The sequence below is a fragment of the Neodiprion pinetum genome, chromosome 1 (genome assembly GCF_021155775.2).
Source record: "Neodiprion pinetum isolate iyNeoPine1 chromosome 1, iyNeoPine1.2, whole genome shotgun sequence".
Lineage (NCBI taxonomy): Eukaryota > Metazoa > Arthropoda > Insecta > Hymenoptera > Diprionidae > Neodiprion > Neodiprion pinetum.
In genome coordinates, this window is record NC_060232.1 from 3,403,695 (window position 1) to 3,425,970 (window position 22,276).

The 22,276-nt window shown below is 45.4% G+C and overlaps 2 long non-coding RNA genes across 3 annotated transcripts in view; one reads left to right on the forward strand and one right to left on the reverse strand.

Annotated features, from left to right (window-relative positions):
- LOC124215844 (uncharacterized) overlaps nt 1–22,276 on the reverse strand; it is a 34,639-nt gene that overhangs the window by 4,003 nt on the left and 8,360 nt on the right. The window lies entirely within an intron of this gene.
- On the forward strand, nt 10,518–21,318 carry LOC124215839 (uncharacterized). Of its 2 annotated transcripts, XR_006882453.2 has the most exons (9): nt 10,518–10,939; nt 14,778–14,955; nt 15,839–16,138; nt 16,388–16,544; nt 16,611–16,923; nt 17,028–17,220; nt 17,677–17,867; nt 18,322–18,601; nt 19,911–21,318. It is a non-coding gene; the product is annotated as an uncharacterized lncRNA (long non-coding RNA). The 2 variants fall into 2 exon arrangements; XR_011177564.1 differs by lacking the exons at nt 16,388–16,544; nt 16,611–16,923 and having other exon boundaries at nt 19,911–21,314.

Below are 22,276 nucleotides of genomic sequence, written 5' to 3' on the forward strand. Positions count from 1 at the left end.
CAGGGCCTTCCGCCATCTATCTGGATGGACCTAGGGGGAGGATGCGCGTATAGGTTAACGGGGGCTACTACCTGTGATCGCGAGGAGAGGAAGGAGTTCGGCGTTGCGGCTCGGCGGGCGAAGCGGCCCTCAGATAACGCAATCTTGAGTTATTTACGGCAACAGAGTGTCGGAGACGCGTTGCGCCGCGTTGCTTTGCGCCCCGCTGATCGTCCTACGCACTTGCCGCCCGGATTCAGCGTGTAATAAGCTGTTCACCGAGTGTCGCTTGCACGCGTAATTCTATAAATATTAATAATAATTTATCGCGTCATTCCTGCGGACGGGCGCTTTGCCTGCGTTTGTAACTCGGAGTGAGATTCGTGTGCAAGAGTATTAGCATTCCATATATCGCTTAACGCGTTTGCGTCATTTATTTTTATACCGTTACCGCAACCGAGCGGCCGCGCACCACTCCGTAATTAATATTGCACATGCCTATGATAGGTGGCTGCGTATGTCGAATGTACGTAGGTAAATGCGTGAATGCGCACGCGTCGCGTGAGGCTAGTTTTCATTTAGATCGGGTGAACTTAGAGTTAAATGTAGCGAATCGGAGAGGTGTTCCGTACACGAATTACAAAAGTGAAAGAGAAAAAAATCGTCAAGAAAGAATTCTTTCCAGAGACGTGCAATTATTGAGCTCAACTTATGGTGAACCGCCTCCGTACTCGGTGCAGGAAAACTGACTTCCGTCGTTTCTCAGCGATTGCATTAGAGCGAATATCTGTCAAACATTTTTTCTTAATGTCCCTAATTTTTTTTTTTTATTGGCCAGTCGAATGCGCGCGATATCGTCGGCTGAATCTGATCCCGTACTTAATGCATTGCAACGCGTCGCGGCCCGGCGCGGTTCGTTAAAAAGCTCGTTTCAGACTCGTGTTATGCTCCGCGTTGAATGAAGCTTCATTTGCAAAGTTTTCAACAAAAAGAAAAACAAACGGTGTACAGAATTATATAAAAGTTACTCAACGCAGCGCGCTTTTAACTTATATACGTATATACAGTATATACGAGGTCTTCGTGTCAATAGGTGTATAATGCCTCTCGCCTGCCGCCAGTCACTCACTCAGTCAGTCATTGATACTCCCGAGTGATTAATGAGGAGGATTCAAGGTGTGGGGCTGCAGGGACGGGTCTAACGGAAAACCAAAAGAACCCTTTCGCCGCCCGCAGCGGCCGAACGCGGCTTGTAGAGTCCCAAAAAATGTGGCCGGAATTAAACAAGTTCGTTTTTTATTTATTTCGCACGATACAGCTGCGCTGAGTTGTCGGTATGGGATATTGTACAATACGAGAAAACGTACAACAGATAGATACGTGGATAGTTTATTATTTCCCCGTAACAGTATTGGGCAATTTTAATGGTACACGCAGACAATGAGTGGTACAAGAGATGGATAGCCGAGTAATAATTACGGTAAAGCTAGAACGCGTGCGGTGCAAAAGAGCATCGTAGAAATGGACTGCGGGTCTGCGGAGATGGCAAAAGCAGCAGCAAAGAGGGTACGAAGGTTGTCTTTGCTGAAAGAGCGACAGCGTCGGGGAGGTCTGAAGAAATCGGGATCAGGGACTCCGGAGACTTTGGAAGAAGTTTAGTTAAACTCTTGGCCGAGAAGGAAGATGCGTTGCTTCGGGTGGGTAGGTAGGTAGGTACAAACGTACGATACATATGTAGGTTTGTACATCGAGGTAGGTACGCGGGGCTCGTCTCTGTCCGTTCGAACGTCCGTCTGTCCCTCCGTTGGCTGTCCGCAAACGGAGCGGAGCAAGACTTCAGCACACTCACTCCTGTACGACGGAGTCTGAATAACAAATCTCTCCAATTCACATGTCGACATCAAAGAAGATAATATAAACGCTGCGTCGATACATCGTCTACAAAACCTTAATGTTTTATTAATGCGATCTCCGTACCATCTCGCCGCATCCAGGTTTCGTCCTCTCCTCTCTTCTATATCCTATCCTGTCGAGCGATGTCCTATTTCGCTTCAAGCTCCGTTTTATGTCGATTTACTTTGTTTCGCTACGCGCGATCTCATGGGAGAACCGGGCTTACCCCAGGCTTTGAGCTTCGTCGATAAAAAGCACACCTCCGAAGATCCGACGAGTACAATATGAGTTACCGATTAGAAATTTTTACTCCTCCCGAAGGATGACGGAACGAAAATCTTTGTCACAGGTCCGTCGGGCGAATGTATAACGGTTATTCGAAGCTGTTCTCCGAGACGTTATCGGCGTAGTTGAGTAAAGTATTTCGTCAGCTGTGTACAAGAATGTTTTAACACCAGCTCGTGTATGCAACCACTGTCAAGGCGGTCTTTCACTTTCACAGAATCACCCCACTTGCACGGTTTTTTTGCGGTAGAAACGAAACGGTATATACGGGGATGACGGCGCGTAGGCCGGTAAAAAGATTGGTGACGATTCTTAATTGCCGTGACAGGATCGCCAGGCATGCGGTCCTGCCAGGAGGTCTCTCGGGCCGGAGGATGGCGCGCGGCTATTTCACGCGCCGATGTGTGCGCACGGTCAGAGCGCTTCGACGTCATACGAGGGCTTTAGGACCCCGGGTACGCGTTACAAAATGCTTGCGTATGGAAGCTGGAGGAAAGCACCGCACGCCGCGCGTTTAATCGCATGCAGGAATGCAGGCAGCGCGGTTGCGGGAACCGAACTGACGTGAAACCGAGTTTTCAAACTCCGGGTGCACTCTCAGAGGTCCACCCTGATCGCTCGCTCTCTTCTTCCTTGAGGCTGAACTCGGGCTTTCCGAGTCCCGATGCCGGATCACAGCGACTGCGGCACCGGCTGATTCTTTCTGAGTGACAGCGCTGCGCATCAAGTTTATATGCGCGTGTGTTTAAGCCGACATGCACGGTGCAGCACACTCGGCGATCCCGGTATTATACACATCTATATATAACTACTTGCGCGAGATCCGTCTTCGCCCGGTAAGCAGAAGAGCTTTTAAACAAAGGGGACTGACTGCCGTGCGGAGTTTTCATTTCGTCATTTTTTTTTTTTTTATTGTTCTTCACGTTTTTTTCTTCAACGCGTAAGCTCTTCGAATGTTTACAATGTTGCACGGGTTATTTCTCTTCTTCTGCTTACGTCTTGGTGAAAAATTGAACGAACAAGATAAAAAAAAAAAAAGAAAAAAGATGACGAGGTGGAGGAAAAGGAGGATGATGATGATGATGATGATGAGGAGGAAGGTGAAAAAATACAACAACATGCGTGTGCCGTTACACTTGTTCACGTTTATCCAAACAACACGTCGTCACTTTTCAACTTCCGCTGATTAATCGAATTTTAAATCAAAACATGGCGAGGCGACCCTCTAGCACTGGCGGGAAATTCGAACACATTGTGGGGGGGATAAATTCATTCATGCGGAGAAGAAATAACTGCTCGATAACGCGTTGTTATAATATAACAGCAGCCGTTAATTAGTCTTTTGATGTGTATAATCCCTTACGGGAGAAAATTTGTCAGACGTCGACTGGCCGCAGTTTGATAAAATGAAAGTGTAACGAATTCTCAGAACAAATTCAGATCGCGTTCAAATCGTCTATTCTCTGATTGTTTGTAAAAGACCCTTTTGCCCCGCGTTAAGATGAGCATAGAATTTATTCACGCTTCTATACAGGAATCAATCACGGCATAAATAAAGTTCGAAAAAAAATTTACCGACTCATGTATCTCAATCGTTGTTCGCTCACTCTTCTCCTACATCCAAAGCGAGCTGACCCAGAAATGGAAAAGCATTTTATCTCCCCGTCAGCGCGGAATCTTTCTCGATACAATTACAAAGCTTCTACCACGGCTTCCTGTTTTCTCACCTTATAATTCCTGGGAAATATTCACGCGGAGCGATTGTCAATCAGCGTTCATCGGCTAATGACGAGATTCCGATACCGACGTCGAGGCGCATTACGACCGGAATGAAACTCGTCTGGCCCCCGACCGATACGCGAGACAGCTTCGCTCTTGCAACGTCGGTCGGAATTCGAAATATCTGCGAGTTTCCAAGATGTAATAACGAACGACAGTATGAGAGAGGAGAGAACGAGAGGATAACAAACGAAACGAGAAAGTCTGCGGCGAGGGTGCGGGTCTCGTCCCGGGCAGGCGGGGCGGCGGAACTCCGGGGTTCATCTGTGTATGTGTGTTTGTAGCGGGAGCCTCCGGTGTTTTCCGGACAAAAATTAATGATCCTTCTTCCCCCGAGCCACTCGGCGTTCTCCAACTTTCCTCGCATTTCCAATTATATACCTGCGCCCTGCACAGGTTACAGTGCCGAATACATCATGCGGCGAAAACCGTGCTCCGTTGCCGCTCGATCGGGGACCTCGCGGGGTTTTGGGTCCTATCTGACCTCGTGGCGTGTGCCCGGGAAACATGGCGAAAAGTGCGAGTCCGACCGGAAGGCTGGACTGCAAGGCTTGCGCTGATTTATAAGCGGAACCCTTTTGGGCAAAATTCGCGCAAGGTCGTGCGGCCGGTGGGAATAGTGAGTGTGCCCGGTGCCAATAAAGGCACAAAGGCCCTTGCTCGGCCTCGATTTGCATGAAAGCGAGTCCTGCAATAATTTTCTTTCGCCGGACGGGCGAAAAGGGTTTCCTCTTGCAACGGCAGCGGCAGAGGAAAAGCGGAAAATTCCGGGAAACGAGGAGCCGAAGACGGGCCCTGATTCCCAAGGGAATCGACGTTGCGCGGTAAGGGCATAAATCAATTAAAGTGTAAATTATAATGTGCACCAGTGGCGTGCAGGCTAAACAACCACCTGTTGAACTCCGAGCCGGGAAGGGATAAAGGGTTGAAACGCCGTCGGCGTTATCCCGTAAATTTCCTCCCCGGTTTGGCTCCGATCTCCGCGCGGCTTGCTATCTCCGGGTTAATGTGTGCTCGTGCAAACGCTTCCACACTCTCTCGGCACACGCGGTCGTCCTCTCATCTCGCTACGTGATCCGCCCACGTGCTTCCGTTTCCTAATACACGTTCCCCGTTGTCCCGGTGTCGAGCCCCGCGTTATCGCCAACCGGTTATTCACCGCGTCCAGTTTTGCGAAGGCTTTGAATTTTGTGACGAACAGTTGCGGCGAAAATTCCTACTCGTTGTGTAAATACAACCGCGAAAAATTGAGGAAATATATGGGTTCGGCGATCGGACGGAAGCCGAGGAGTAACTAAATGTTTTTGCACTTTTTGTTTCCGGAGACCGCGAAGCGGGGGATCGTCGCAAGTATAAAGAAATCAGTGAATCGTAACTCAATCAGGGGTAGATTCCTTCTAGATAAATTGTTTATTGATTAGTTCGGCTCCGTGGGTGGGTGCTGGCTGTCGGGGTGGTGAGAGCCGCTCGATTCACCCATACCAGCGTCTCGGAACTTCCGTGGCTGTAACTTTCTTTGTCTTTACCCTGTAGGCGTTTCTTTCTGCGCTCAAATCGATGCTTGAAAAATATCAAATACGCAGGGGTGCGAGTCATTTCTCTTTTCCGTCTGCACCGCATTCGACTGTAGTTATTCTCGACAGTTCGACGCCGTGGGCGCAGTTCTCACAGCCTTTGGATTTGAATTCGCGCAATTTCGTCAGTTGAAACTGCTTGAAAAATTGGAAATAAATAAAGAAATAAATTGTAGAGTGTAAGCATTCCGCTAAATGATTTCCGGAGTATTGAATTACCGATGGATATGCAACGGTCGTATCAGATTCACGAATCTTGGAAAAGAAAACGAAGTCTGCGATTCTCCAATTCAACTTACTCAATGAACTCACGATTGTCGGTACAGCTACGCAAGTTCGTCTAGAAATTGTTACCCATCGACCGTCTGTCTAGCCTGCGAAGCGAACCAAAGCAAAGTAACCGCAGAAGCTTTCAAATCGCAACGGGCTGTTCCTCAAGACGATTAAAGCACACCGGAGATTAGTAGAAATAGATTGAATGTCTTGTCGGTTACGGATGACTTGAGAACTTCTCGAACACAGACGTTGACATTGAAACTTAGAAACTAAAATTCGCAGAATAAAAAGACCTAAATATGTTGCAGACGATGATACCGTACGTACATTCAACGTGAAATGAAAGACTGAAATTGCACCGCATTCTTTGAGATCCCGTCAGTCTTGAGAATAAAAAAAAACTCCATAGACCAGAAGTTGTCAATACCGCGGGTTTCTAATTTCGCGAGTTGAATTTGCAGTCTCGGGTAACGTTCGTTGAGTCTTTCTCTCTGCGCGCGGTTGGCAAGCATCGTCGGTTCGGCTGTCACCGACTTGGTAGTATAATAAGGCAGGAAAGTCAAAGAGTAGCTCCGTATAGCTTGCAAAGGAGTTTGCCGTCGAGGAGGTGAGGTGGAATGGGGGAGGACAAGGGGATGGGGTGAAGAGGGGGGAAGAGGGCCAGAACTGTTTTCACCGACATCCAGTCAAGCCAGCCACATCGCCGCGGGTCCCGACGAAGTGTGCGCGGGCAAGGGAGTTCTGTGGCCGTCACGTCAGAGTGACGAGAACCCCCGCCATCCCCCGACATCACCGCTACTCGCCCCCGTGAAGCCCCATCCGCGCCTCGCACCCCCTTCGCTTCAGTTCGCTTCACCCCCGCCGACTAGTAGTCGAGGAATTCGAGTTGCCATAAATCTCCCTTGACGGGCGCGATGCCGCGGGGCCAAGGGGCGCTCGTGGTGAGGGTTCGGAACCCGCTACGCGAGGAATTGTAATAGTTTTGCAGGAGGCTTTCGCGAAGCGGTGCGGCTAATACAACCAGGCTTCAAGGCTGGAGCCGGAGCACGCAGTTTTGCACCTAGACGTATCGAAGATCGAAGAGTGTGAGAGCGCCGGGTAAGGAGGAGCGAAAATTTGCACCCCCGTTTTGTGGGGGCAGAAAAGATCCCGCCAAAGCGAGGGGCGAGAGGCGTACGAAATTCCGCAGGCACTCGAACTCGCGACTGTACGCGAAATGCTGCGGTAGGTTAGAAAAATTTGGACTTGGAACGATTTTAAGGGTGAAATTCATTTCGGGGGCTTAAAACGGGAATAGTTTGCCTTCCTTCCTCCTTCCCTTTATCCTCACGTTACGGATTGTATGGATCTCGCGGGGGTTAATGGAGGGGGTATATCCATCAACCACCCAGAAACGGAGACTTGCGGGAGCCGCGTCAAAACCCGGCAGAAGCCTGAAAGAAGCGAAAAAGGAACGAGGCGAGGAACCGGAGTGAGTTCTGGGCCCGCAAACATCTTTATCCATTTTATTATCATTTTTCCCCGACGATATCGATTCTCCGCAGTTATCAAAACATCAACAATAACACCTCAACTCTCCGCTCGTAATATTAATCACTCTCTTCCTCGGTCCGCTGAACTTGAAGGTGTAATCGCATCTCTGCGCAGAAAGGAATTCCGGAATTATTGCACTTCGGAAGAATCCGAAATGAAAACTGCTTCCGTAATTTATTTTTTTTTTTTTTTATCTTCTCTTACGCACGTGGTAACGGAAGAAAAGCAGAATTGCCGTATCAAACCTTGTGAGAAAAATTCTTCACTTGGAGTAAATTCTCTGAAGAAATGATAAAATTCAGCTTCTAGTTACTCCGGCAACTATTAGGTATCTCAACCTTTATTTCTTTCCCGCGTGACAAAGTGGGTGGTCACTTTTCTAAATTTTCTCAACGAGCCTGAAATTTCGTGAATTTGTTACCACGGCTGCAGCACGACTTCACGCATTTCCTTGCCAACTGAAGACGACACCGTCTGACGAGCGGAAGAACCGGACGGCATGAGTTGGGGGCGTTCTACGTCATCTCCAATGAAAGACGGTCGGGTCTTCTTCCAAACCCGTACCATGCAACGTCAGTTAGCTGTCCTAGAATACCCGGGAAAGCCCCCAATATCTGTACGCTCGCCGTTGGATGTGCCCTTGGGAGTCTCCAGGTTGGCAAGGAGTTGGCGCGTCGCGACGCCGAGCTAACGCGATATGACGTGGTTGACTGTGTTTCCGCACACACTGACCCATGCGACTGCACACTCACGTGATACACATCCACACACGTGATGCCGCGGTCCTGCGAGCCTTCACCCCCGCCGCCGAGCTATTATGTAATAAAGAACGGTGCTTTCCTGCATCGTACTAACGCTCGTATCAAATACCGCTTACCGCACGAACATATCCATACCCAGCTCCTATCCGTTCTCCCAACGATGCATTGAACGCCCAAGCGAACGGGGCATGGTATTATCGGAGTCATTAGCAACTCATAACTCGCTAATTCCCATCCATTATTCAAAAGTCAGTGTGAACCGGCAGGGTGGAAAGCTCTTTCCTGAAAGAGGATCCAATACCTTGAGTTTTCGACGTCCAGTCCAAGGCGCCGCAGCATGGTGCACGACTTGTCATCAAGGCGGACCATGTTCACAACGACTCTTGCTGTTCAAATTCAAACACCTGACTGCCCGGCGTTGGAGGAGGAAAATCTCCCCGACACCTATGCTTGAAGACGTCAACTTGGATGCCTGTTGGCCATAGCCAGCTGCCTGATGCCGGTACAGCTGGCAGTTGGTCTGTTCTTCTAACTGCCACATCGACGAACAAGAAGAGGGAAATGGACAAAGCTAGTTCTGGAAGCCACACGAGATGGCGGAACGTTCGTGAGGCAGCCATCATGAATCAAACCACTTGTCACAAGGCGGTGGGTGTCTACACTAAAGAGAGGTGGGTCTTTCTGACTGGAGCTGCTGCACTCAGGGAGGAGTCGACCATTCAAGACCCTTTCGGATTTTCTCCCAAACCGCAACCGACCACCTGCAGTCGATTAACTGACGTCATCGACGTGGAAACTCTTCCGCTGACCATTTTTCCACTTCAGATCTTCAGCATGCACATCAATGTGCAAGCGACAATTGCACGTGCAGAATTATTTCCACGGTTTATCATCCAGGCCCCAAAAATTGGATGAGGCTAGGCTGAACCAGAACGAATAAACCTCGATTTGGTTCCATTATTCAACAAAATGATTTCCTCATTTAGCCGTGAGCTTACACGCTGCTCCGGAAACATTGTAAATTGGTGAAACTGATGGCTGAAACGATGCTGATTTTGCATGGAAATATGGGATTTGATTATGACTGACGCGATGTTGGGGAAATTTACCTAAAATTCTCTGGCCATCTGCCCAGCGAGTGGTGAACCCAGTGCAAATCACCTGGCTATGGTCACATTAACTGTGAGGTATGGTAACACTGCGGATAGCTTACGACCTGAGGAACAGTTGCACAAATCTCTCCGTTGACAAGGCTATTTCAGTTAACAGAGCCAGGTAACTGAACATCGACCCGTGGTATCCAAGCTTGTTCCCAACTATGGATAACTTTCCAATCGGTAACCCAAGTACCGACCACCAGCCAGTCAATGGAACCATCGCCAGAACAGGTTAACGAATTATAAAGTTGGATAAGAGTACAGCCGTCGAGGTAAATTCGAATATGTGTTTTGTTAAGGGATAGGTACTATTTTTTGCACATTCGTGGTGATTGGAATGGTTTCACTTCCATGTCCAATTGATCTAATTGTTACTGCTGCAATATCACATGTTTTTTTTTTTTTTATTTTCTTCTCTTACTCGAAATTCTTTGCCACTGATTATTGTTACCAAAATTTTCCAAAGATGTTTTTCATCGTTTTCACTGTAATGACGGCGCGGCTGTAAACTATGTTCTATCCCCGGCGATGTTGTGAGACAAAAATAACTCGACGACGTTCCATACCCACAATGACTTTGCGTTATCTGAACAGCTGACCGTATCGTGCAGCGTGTCGATTCAAATACCAGTTCAAGTTCAAGGTCATTATTCATGTTGTAGGAAGTGGGTCATAAGGCTGCATGTACAAGTCAATAAATTTTACGTTCGACGAACGGTCTATACGCCCAGAAATTTGCATTCCAACACAGCTGGTGAAATTTCAATGATTAACGAAGCTGACTCGAAGAGACTGGGACAATTCACCAGATTCAATTTGACCTCAACAAAACTGAGCACCGCAGAGTCATTGTGAAGATAAGCGTAGAAAAATTTGCATTTCCATTTCTATCTGATATCGTCTAGCATGTGACGTAAGCGATTTGTTTTTTTAAGCCCAGAATAGTCTCCGCACTTCTTGTTTGAGAGTCTCCCGCCGGAAGCGTCGACGATTTCGAAAAATTTTAACCGAGGACCGTTGCTGGCGTGCAGCTTGCACCTCGATTTCACTTGGACTTTTGCGTCTATTGTGGGGCCTGACGTGGGGCTCCGACGGTTGTTTTACGACCGACCCAAAAAGCGAGGGAACCAAACCATGGCCTACCAACACGCATAGCAATAGTTTCGAGTGCGTTGGCCCGGCGGCTGGGCTACTGTCGCCAATGATAATTTATGGTAATGCCGTTTCATACCGGCGAGGTTGGAGCGAGAAGCAAGCGAGGCAGTCGCTTGGAAGACGCCGTGGGAGCTGGTCGGATGCGGCTCAACCAGCGGACGAGCTTTTTGTGAAATTCGGTTATTACGTGCCTCAATAACTAACTCTGGCCGGCCTTAGGCCTGCAGTTGAGAACAGTTCGCAATCTCCTCTACCGCCCCTCGACGCCGGATGCAGTACTTGATTCCGGTGAACCGATAAGGTGACGCCCAGCGTCGCTCAGCGTCACATAGCGTCGCCAACACTTATCCGGCACTCCGAACCGGCCGCGCCGAACTCCAACAGCGCGCGCGCAGCGCTCTACGATTTCGCTTCCTCCTGGGATTCATGAGTTCGTTTTCGACTACCCGTCACATCGCAGGCGCCGGTTGCTCCGTTTCAACGAAATCTTCTTCGGGGGACTTTATTGCATAAATATCAAGAGGCTCTTCAATCCATCTATCGATAGGTGAGTACTGTGCACTAGTTTTATATTTGATCCCTTTTTTTTTTTTATATATACATAATTCGGACCTCCTGCTCTCCCGCCCTGTCCGACCGTATCATAGGGGATGGTTTCAAGTGCACGGGATATCTCGGTAACGGTTTCGATGCAATCTTTCTCAGTACGAAAGCTAGATAATGTGTTGGAAGAAATTGTTGGTTGGCTCTTGACGTGGAGATAAACAAAGCAATCGAGGCAGCGAGTCATTGACATTTTGTTTATACGATATTTGTAAAGTTGACATTGAGATTCAACTGTTTTTTCATTTGCGACCTAAATACGAATCGATTTTATGTTTATTGGGAAGCTTCGGTTATTTCTACCCAATGCTGCTGCGACTCATGATTTTTTTTGTTTTCTCTTTCATGGCGGGGCGAAACAATGCAATGGCGGGTAAATCGGTGCGCTACGAGGGGTGGCTTTTACCCCCAAAAAATCACGGGTCTCTGGGGCTCCGCTACTAGACACTCGTTGCGGGCATGCGTGTGGAATTTGCGCGCGCATATAGGAACGCATGATGGCCGACGTCTGTCTCAAAATATTCCTAAACGGTTTCCAAAATTTTTTAAAATCGATTTCAACGGATTATCATTATTTTCTCTGAATGATAAATCACTTTCGCCGACTATTGTGAAGTTCTGGATTAACAAATAACGCTTTGGGAAGGTGTCTGTTTCAGCGTAAACATTTTTGTCGCGAGAAAAAATATTCAGGTATAGAATAAGAGGATTAAAAGTAATTGCTGATTAGGTGCCATAATTTTTAAATTCAGTATCATATGAAAGCCTTGGGCCTGTATAAATGCGTCATAATGTACAGCTGTATACAATTCAAGTAGAAACATCAGCTGCAGAGAATGAGATCAACCGCTATTTTGATTTAGGATTTTGAACGACAGTCATACGGAGATAATCTCTCTTTCAATTGTTCGCGACATATTTTAGTAATGCTAAGAAAATAATTTCCTTAATCGATTTCTTTGTAGAGATATTAGAAATTTGTTTCACTTTACCGTTTCAGTTGTTATATTTTACCTTCATCTATTAGTAATTGATGTATCGAAATGTTCTTATCTAGTAAAATCATCTCAATTGTACTAAATAACATGATCTGCAAAAAGTAAAAGTTAAACAATGTTTGATCAGAGGCCATACATAAACTGCTTTTGGTTCAACTGTGCAATAAAAACGACAAAGTAGCTTCCTGTAAAATCCCGCATTTCATATGAGTATTACAACCGAAAGATTGACTCAATAAAATCCGAATTTTTGAAAATTCCAATATATCGGTATTCTATCTGTAAACGTGAAAATTTTTGGCGTTCAGATGAAAAACGGAATACTCCAAGCGCGATAAAAAGTTATGACGTTGAAATTTCGAATCTAGAACTTCGATCTGTGTCCATCGGGTGTAAGTGAGTTTGGATGGAAAAAAAACATGTGGAAATCATACGTGACAGAAGTGAAACTATTGAAGTTTATATGATTGATTTACCGCAACTTCAACTACTCAAAAAATGGCTCTTTGAATAACTTACATCCAAACAGTGGGGCTGACGGAATGAGAAACTGAGGGAGAAAATGAGATAAAGACGGATAGGGAGGATTAGCAATTTCCGGTGTTTGTTTGAAATAGTAAATTAGTGTTTGTGCTCGGGCCCAAACGAGTGGCGGCACGCAGACCTGCACAAAGGAAAGACCGATGGTAAGGATCGTTTACAGGTTTCATAAAATTGCCCTTAAAAACATTGTTCATTTACCCCCGCTAAAGAAGTTTCACTTCAAAAATCAAGCGTCAGCATTTTGCACACGTGCTGATGTCAGACGGGCAAAAAGAAAGAGAGAAAGAGAGAGAAGGTGCAACGACCTCGCGCAATTGAAACACCGAAACGTGTATACGTTGTACCTATACGTGTAAAGACGTGCGTCTAGAGTCAATAAGCTCGCCTCCCTCGAGGCATCTCGCAGCGCGATATTGCGACTCGGATATTTTTTCGCATCAGGAATAATTTTGCGTGCCATGCCGATGAGTATCTGCCCCGAAGTGTTTACGACGTGCGTATTCTCGCTTCGGCAAAAGTTGGTGTAACGGCCACTATCATCGCGCATCGAAGCACGAGAGACTTGAACTTACGCCGAGGCCCAATCAAGGACGAACCGGCCTGACTGCAGCTTCGGCCGCATTCCATGAGCACCTCTCCTACCTTCGAACCCTTGAATCAGGGGCCAGTTCGATGACGCCCACCGTTTTTATAAATCGGAGCCCCGAAGCTGCGACTGCATCAAGCGCATTGTTGCACTTCCATCCCACGCTTCGAACGCTGCAACGATCGTTTCAGTCTAGAGTCGAGCGATTCTGCGCCTTTCGTACCACTGCAGGGACAGATCTTGGAACCGGCGCAAACTCGGCGGGTGCACGATGCTCACCGACTCCTGCACTTTGCATCTTCAACGATTATTTTTACTCCTCGGCAATATTCGCCTCTCGTTCCGCGCGATAAAGTCCCGAGAAACTATTCCCGCAATCGTTGGTTCATCTCTCTCTCTCTCTCTCTCTCTATCCACATGCACTTGACGAGATCGCATTCAGGGTGCAGCTGAGCTTCTGCACGGATTCGCCTTGGAATTCACGCCTAGCATCAATCGCGTACTGCTTTACGCGCGTATTTCACATTCAAGAAACGTTCGCTCACGCGGTGTATTACCTTGCAATTCGTTTTTTCGTACATGCAAGTGCGATTAAACGCGATGCGGTTGAATAGATTCAGAGCCATCGGAGGAACGCGAAGGGTCGTCTCGACTTACGGCCGAAGACCGGATGAAGATTTTTGAAGGATTATTAGTTAATGTATATTGACAGCAGCCGTGAGCGGACATCTAAATAAACAAGAAGGCAGAGCGTCATGCAGGATGACGCGACAAATACGCGAATGATCGATGTGTCGAGTCTCGAGACGCCGGCGCTGATTCTTGTGTGTATATCAGCCGCGTGCATCGACCACCTCGTAGGCTTCGATGTCTTGTTTCTCATACCCTCTCATTGCTAGATCTCGGGCCGTTATAAACGAATAGCAAAGCCACCCTCGCATTTGTCCACGTGTCTGCCACGCGACCTTTCTTCTCCACGTGTGGTTGACCCGTTATCTTATATACACGCACCGTGCGGTGACTGCTGGAAGGATGAAAGTCGGAGGAAGGTGACATTTTTTGTTTCGATATTCAGTCGGCGATTCCTTCGACATTGATCCGGGCATCGCGTTGTAGCCGAGATAAAAAGGGACCTCGATCGGTTAATTTTCTGCGCGTTTTCGACGTGGCACGTTTGATGCGGTAATAAAAATGACCGTTTCTGCCGGCTGCCCGACGGCTCGACGTTCGAGGATAATTTTGTGGCTCGTCAAATTAGTTCGCAAACCGAGAAACTTGATACCGCGGCTGTATTACACCGACGCCATATAAATTAACGCGTTTCCGCGCCGAATTACGTCACCCGTCTACGTTTGTTTACGAGCTACGAAACGAGGGCTCATTAGATCCGCGGTACTCCGTCGCCACATGGCCGAATTAGATTCCCACAGACGATGCCAATCCTTTGGTTATCCAAAGTTCACCAAAAATCAGTGGAAAATAGACCCGTAAATGGAAATTCGATAGGAAAAGTTTTATTCAATTATAAGATTAATATTCTAATAGTAATATCAATTGCTAGTCTTGAGACACTTCGACAGTGAGAGTCACAGTTTTCTACGCTTTGAACTTTCTTCATATCCATTAATGGCTACGCCACTGTAACTTCTGCGCAGGATAATCTTGGGATCCCATGGGCAGGTAGACGTGCTATTGAAACAGAAACCCCACTGACTTTACGATGGCGACCGTTTGGCCTTGAGACCGCCCAAACCTACGCCGAGTGAACAGCGTATTTCCAAGGCACGAGGAGCTGAAGTTGCATCAGAGACTTGCCGAACGATCTGCGTTATTGTGGGTATAAATTCCAATGGATTTTTTAAGAGAACGAGGAAAAACTCAAAGGGCGTCTCTAACAGCCAGGGAAATACCCCGAACGCAATTTCTCCGTCCGATTTGGCCTCTCTGCCGTTGCCCAAGTTTTATTCCACTCAGCTTTCAAAGGATAGATCTTGCAGTCAGGTATAAGGAAAACGACACCTCGGCGTAAAAGGAGTTGCGAAAGTTTGAACCAAAGTTTTACGATCGTAGTTGGGGGTGGGGATCAATTGGGGAGACAGGGTGCCTGGAGCTGGAGTTTGTATCGCGCGTCTATAGGGTCGAGAGCATCAAGAAGCGAGAGCGATCGATTGAGCAGGGACGCGGAGGAACCGAGCGAAGGTTTGCTGTTTGGCAAGCTTTGGCAATGTCGTATATCCGAGCTTTCCAACTGTAGTGATAGGATTCTTTTATTCCTTCACCGTTTTCCCGTTCCAAGCCAGAGAGAGCCAATATTGGAAGATGTTTATCCGCACCTCAAATCACGTCTGTATCCAATTTTTCTTTCGAGTCAGGTTTAATTTCCTCCAATTACAGCGAACCCGTAGTCACGAGTCAAGATATCCGGTTCTCGGTTACTCGACCCATCTTGAATTCATTCCTAAGTCGTTCTTCCCGGGATTCCTCGTTCCGATTTCAAAATAAGACCGTGTAATATGCTACGGGGCGAATCGATCCAGTTAATGGTAATTAGCGTCTAGACTCTGGCGTGTGGTTGGGTAAAACGACGACAAGAGAAAAAAAGTATCCGCCGTTATTGGAGCAGCGAGCTTTTATTTGTTCCTTGGAAGTCGAAATGCAGCCAGCTTCGATGATCCCGACTACAATATATTCCATTTGCTTGATTTTCTCCTTTCAGAGAATGGCCGGAACGGGTTTATTACGCAGTCGCCCGATTGGTTATCCCCGTGCCCGCCGTTTCGTGAATTTCATTCCTGACTCCATGGAGGAACAAAGTGAAAAGGGAGGAATATAGGATGCCGGCTGGCGGGCAGATGGTTGCCCTGCTTATTGGTTTATTCGCCCGGTACCCTCGCCCTCGTCTCGATCCTAGCCTGTCGCCTGGCCTCCCTCCATCCCAGTGGCCGGAGGCCCTGCTTGAGGGGAAAGCACGTATCCTGTTCACTTCCTGTATCAACTGTGACAATCATCGACAGAGGTATGTGCATACGTGGTTTTATCCATACACGAAAAGGACATCGGCAAAGAAGCGTCGTTCCGAGATCCGATGTATCAAATCACATCGCCTAGATTCACGGCTCCGTTATTACGTCGATTTTCGTTCTGGCTTCGTCGTTGCACGAACTTCATTCTGAAAATATGTGAGATCGATTATCCCAGAGTTTCGAAATAATGGTGGAAAGTTGAAATACCCAACTGAAGCTGGTCGTTTTACTAATTGTTTTAGAAATTCTTAAGACAGTTAACGGGGCATAGATTGGGATTGTTTGGACGATTAACTTGCAGCCTGACTCTTTGTTTCGCGAGAATGGAAAGAAAGCTCCACTTGAAGCAACGTCAATCGAAGTGGGCGATGTATCTCGCGTTGAGTGGAGAATATAACGGTATTTTATAAAACCGCATAAATACACTGCGATTTATGCACCCACATCATAACCCTATACTTATAGGTGGGCTGGAGTATGAAAAATCGGGTCACATAATTTGAATATTCTACATTTCCCGACGGAGCAACAAAGCAAAGATGTGAGAGATAGAGAGCGTAAAACGAAATGAAATGAAAAAACAAATGCGAAGAAAATGAAAAGGAAAAAACCCTCCGCGGAGTAATACACGCAATATTTCATTCGTAGCTCATTTACATTCCGCATACCCCTAGGGATAGAGTGTAGAAGAGTTCCGTTATAGTGTCCTGGAAGCTCGCAAAGTGCAGGAGAGGCAGGGACGGAGGATCTAGGCGATAAAATCACGTAGCGTAAAATGGTAAAAATTTACACAAGAATTGGGCAGAGAATCTAGCGGGCTGGGTGGCTACAGCCGCGACTCAAGCAACAGTTACAATGCATAAAATTATTCTTCATCCACAGAGAGAAGGGCGGCGGGGAGCCGGTATTATGGCGTCGTCGCTGGGCGGTCGGCGTCGGGTCGATAGGACGATGGAGGCGCACCGAAGGCCTGGCGAAACTGCGTTCCTGGCCAACCCCCCGTCGTCTGCACCCTCGAACTTCTCTCCTTTGAGCCGAGCTCATCCCAGGGGATGAAATTATTCGCTTCGAAAATGTAAGTGTGGGCGAGCATCGGGGTGGGGGACGAGACTCGTCGGAGCGAGGGTCAGGGAACCAGTTAAGCTCTCGACTCGGTTCTAATTCCTTTCGTGACGTGACATGTTTTGACGTCCCGTCGAGAGTTGCAAAATCCTCAACCTTCGTCTTCTTCTCCTTCTTCTTCTTCTTCTTCTTCTTCTTCTTCTTCTTTCTTTTTCGTGTCCGGTATTTAGCTTCGCACCCGAAGTAACTACCCTCTAGGGGTGTGTTATTCGGAGAGATTAGGATCACTTCGAGGTAATTCATCCAATCCGGTGTCATAGAGCTTAATCTCTCCAACCCAACGCTGCTAATCACGGATGTTTTGACAAATAAGGGTAACCGTTTAGTCTGGGTGTCAAGTAGTCACTGATCATTCAAAATACGCATTTGTCTCGAGGCTGGTAACAACTGATGCAATTTTTTCCCACAGGTCCTGGAAGCGCTGACGAGAGCTGACGAGTCAGTCCACTCAACGAGTCCGCACCAAACACGGTCAGTCAATCCTTTACGGTACGTCGCAAGCTGTCAACTCGATAATTGCTCACAAAAGGGATCGAGGTTTTTTCTACGGAAAAACCGATTTCTCGGATCATCCGGTGAATGAAGACATATTGTGTATAGGTATGTATGTATACCACGACACGTTTATGTACGTACTCCCAGAAGAGCAGTTGATAGACGTGTCCATTCTGGGGAGGACAAACAAACTTCCTCTTTTTATTTCGCCTCTTCTTTTCTTGTTAAAACTGCCCCGTGCAGCCACATTTCACACATATACACAGACGCAGCGATCATCCGGAGACACAGGAACACTTGAACGTGTCCTTTCATTCGATACTCAATGCATTAATCGAACTGAACAGGATGATTATCGCTTAATTACAACTCGCTCTGATCACAACACGATTTCGGAATATATTAACGAACGATCTACAATTCTTTCTGGTTACGTAAATTGGTTCTGAAGTATCGGAACTGAGGTGTAATTAATTGTGGGATGGAATTGAAATCGAATGTATGAGAGTTTGCTCACCTTGTACATCAAATTACCAATAAATCAATTACAACGTTACAGAAAACTTGGACCAAGATGAACTTGACAGAGTGACCGAGTAACCTTTCGGCTCGGAAATATTGCGTACGCACATGTCGGTGCACTGCAGGAATCTGATGCACTTCGGGACAGCGAGATTGCATTTACCGCTACCCGGAGCCGTCCTTGTGCAAACTGCTGTATCATCTTCACCTCGCTCATCCACAATCGACTTGCTTATACAATGACCTGAAGAGCGGAGAAATATATTGTCTATAGATATTTTTCATTGAACTTGACCACGTATTTGATCATCGAACAGGTACGAACGCTGTTATGATTATGTAGTCCTTCGGTGTTATCGAAATGAGAAGAGAAATACTGGACTCCGTTTTGTTCGCAGTAAAATAACGAAGTACTTAATTTATATGCACTTGATCATTCGCGTTTATAGACGGAAAATCGTTACGATGCTATCAATTGCAAGTAAAAATACTCAATGAGAGTATTGTTAGCTTTCAAAGCGAGAATAAGTAAATTTTCTGCAAAGTTTGATACTAAACTATATCTCTCTCGAACGTGTGTTTCAGATTTCGAGTGCATTAAAACGTCAGAATATCGAATTTTAGATATTACAGAAGCCAGGATGATCAGGAATACTTATTTGCGGATCCTAACTGAGTTAAAATTCTTAAGACTGAAATTCCGTACGGTGTACGATATTATTTGTTATTCAAAATGGGTTTGAGCTTATTCATACTCGATGATGCTGACTAATCAACGTTGTCACGACTATCGCGATGTTTATTTAGAAACAAAACACATTTTTTTATCACTTTGAACAATATGTCTACACGCAGGCTTATCGACTCGCATGAAATATAAGTAATCCATCAGCAGAAAAAAAACAAAACATGTTAATTGTAGTATAGAGTGCAATTTAGCATGCTTTATTTCCTAATCAATAAATCGTAGCGAAATTCTATCCGACGAACACGCGGGTACCAAAAACAATAATTACAAAAAAGATAATTTTCTTGTTTCTTTTTTTTTTTGAAAGTAATATTTCAATTTGTTACTTGAAAATCAGTATAGAACTTAAACACCAAACAACGTCATCTTATCGTAAATTACATATTACTTTTTCCGCAACATGATATTGCAGTTTTGTAGTTTTTTCATACTTAAGTAGGCAGCTTTCTCAGTTTATTGTGTTATTACATTGATACAACGGGTTATTTCGATGGAATGAAAAAGGTACAGGAATAAAGGGAGGCGAAAGAATGCTTACATCGACGAACATGTCAGATAACGAATTAGCAATGACTTTCGTGTTTGCAAATATTAGAAAGTGATTCGAGAAGTTATGCTAACCTCATCGTTCGTGCTTATTAGACGTGGACGGATCCTTCTTTGAAAAATGACTAAACGAAAAGAACCAATTTCGGAATGACTCTGCAAACTTGAAAATCAGACTCTGGTCTAGACTGCTGAAGAACTTGACTATTTTCATTTACCGCTGTACAGATCCACCAAGAACAAATCCGTCGCATTGAGATATAATTTTATCATGTCTTTCCAGTACGTACATTTTTCACTCCGTTCATACGATGCAATGAATTTCGTTTCAGGTGATTCGGATGGGTAGTTTCACGGACGTTCAGCGATTCGTTATACTGGGCCAACTGAGAAACATATTACCATAGAAATTCACGATGTTCGGTTACGTAGAAGATGGCGAACCCATTGCAGCGAGCAATTTTGTAATTTAGAAGGCCCAGTTAATGCTCTACATCTACCCTGTAGATCCGAATTTGTTTGATAACAGGCGACAAATTCGGTTCTAGAGAGGTTTGTGTGGTGCATACAATGCTACAGTGGTCTGGATCGAGTTACCTTTATACAACTACCTGCGATTTATTATCTTACTGCATGACTGCTAAACACTGTAAATCCAACTATATAAGGCAATCGACAATGTACATCAGTTTCTGAAATTTTACATCCGGTGAGTTTTATCGGATACTGCAAATGAGAAGCTTCAAGCAACGGTTGATGCAAAATAAGTGCACATCGGAATATTATACTGATGACGTTGCTCGATTTTCAGGATACTCTGTGTTCCTTTTTCGTGAGATGAGAATCTTAGAATTCGTTGTTTGTCTACTGATTTTTGATAACACTTGCCAAAAGCAAATTCTTCTTGTTCGCTCTAATCTGAGCAGCGCGTTAAAAATGACCACAATTAGTTAACTCGGCGTTGAATGTATAATTTATAAATCATGTGCAAGCTTCTCGTCTAATTTATTAACACTCTCCCCCTTAAAGACATCTTCGAATTCGTCTTTTTATCCGTGATTCCCTAAACGAATCGAAACGGTTACACGCATCAGCGGGAGCTCGAGGGCCAACTCTTTTTCACTTAACGGCCTTCTTAGTGTGCGTGGGAACGTTTTTCCTGGACCACATCGATCAGATACAGATCATCAATAAAAAACAGCGTTCGTTAAACCGGACGTCAAATAGCTCGTATTATGCTTTCGACGCTGCAGCTTATACTTCGCTCAAGAATATAAACTTACGCCAGAGATCAGAAGGATTTTATCTTTCAACTTTGTGAATCAAATATAGATCATTCGACTAAATAATTTATTACGATCGCGTACTGATATTGAATGTATTTTTCTCAGATACCGAAATTTAATAACGCGTTGCTGAATAATGATTGTCGGTAAAAAAGAATCCTTTTTTGTGTGACATATTTATCCATCTAATCGTTGGAATAAATTATTCTACTGACAATCGGATAAGACAAAGATCCGATCGTAAACAGCAGAATAAATGCGTAGATTTAATTTATTCAGCATAAATTGACGTCAGTGAATAGGAACTTGTGTCTGCGAATGCAATTGCGTTAATACTCGTCGTACTCGATGTTACGTGTACTTTAATCATGCGTGACTATTAAAATTACCTATTTTTCGTACACACCTATTCAACAGTCGTTAATAGGTTGCGGATATGATTAGCAGTAAAATCAAACTAAGATCTTTGTTCGACAGCGTATTTAATTTTGTACCGATGGAATTTTAATTTTTTTGTTCGTGGCATCTTATCCTACTTTTTGTTCTTCGATGTAATCAAAATTTAGAAGCGCATTGACGGTTATTGCAAATTGACACACGGCAGTGAGGATAGCAACAGTACCTATTTTGAAGTGTCTTGTACCCAACATAATCCTGTACGTGGTAATTATTGGAAAGGCAATATTCGATGCGCGTGATCAGACGACACGTGGAAAATCTTGCGTAATAAAAGCAAGTGCCAACAAAGTGCCAATCAATCATAATACAATCTTGCAAAGGTCGCTTCTGCAGCGCAAAGATCTTGGAGGGCATCTATAAGCGGGTAAAACAAGGCAAAAAAGCCGATATATCCAACCGAGATCGCGAAGAGAACTCAAGGTAATCTTGTAGGATTTCTCGAAGGAATCCCATAACGAGTTAAGTATCATTTAATGAACAAGAGTTACATATGCGTCTGAAAAAGCAAATCACGTTCAAACTGACACTTCGCGAGATTAATCGTAAGACCAACCGTAAAGTCAATTTCACTACAGGTTGCACTGATGCAGAAATCCTATGCTTGGGCTGGATAGATAGAATGTATTACAAAATAGCAATAGGAAAACGTGTGTAAAGATAAAAACTAACTTGAGATTGCAAAGCAGAGAGAGAGAGAGAGAGAGAGAGAGAGTCTTGCAACGTATGCAATCAAATAAAATTCAAAAAGCACACGAAACATGTCGCATATTGACAGCTCACGCATGTATCAACGCTGCAGGAGGTTTCCTACAAGATTGTATTTCATTTGTTGGCAATGTGCCAATTAACGAATAACCCATCGAACATAAGCGTGTATTTCTTTGACCAGTAGATCAGGGGCACGGAAACGTACGATTAACTATTACTTACAAATTACCATAGTAATAATACGC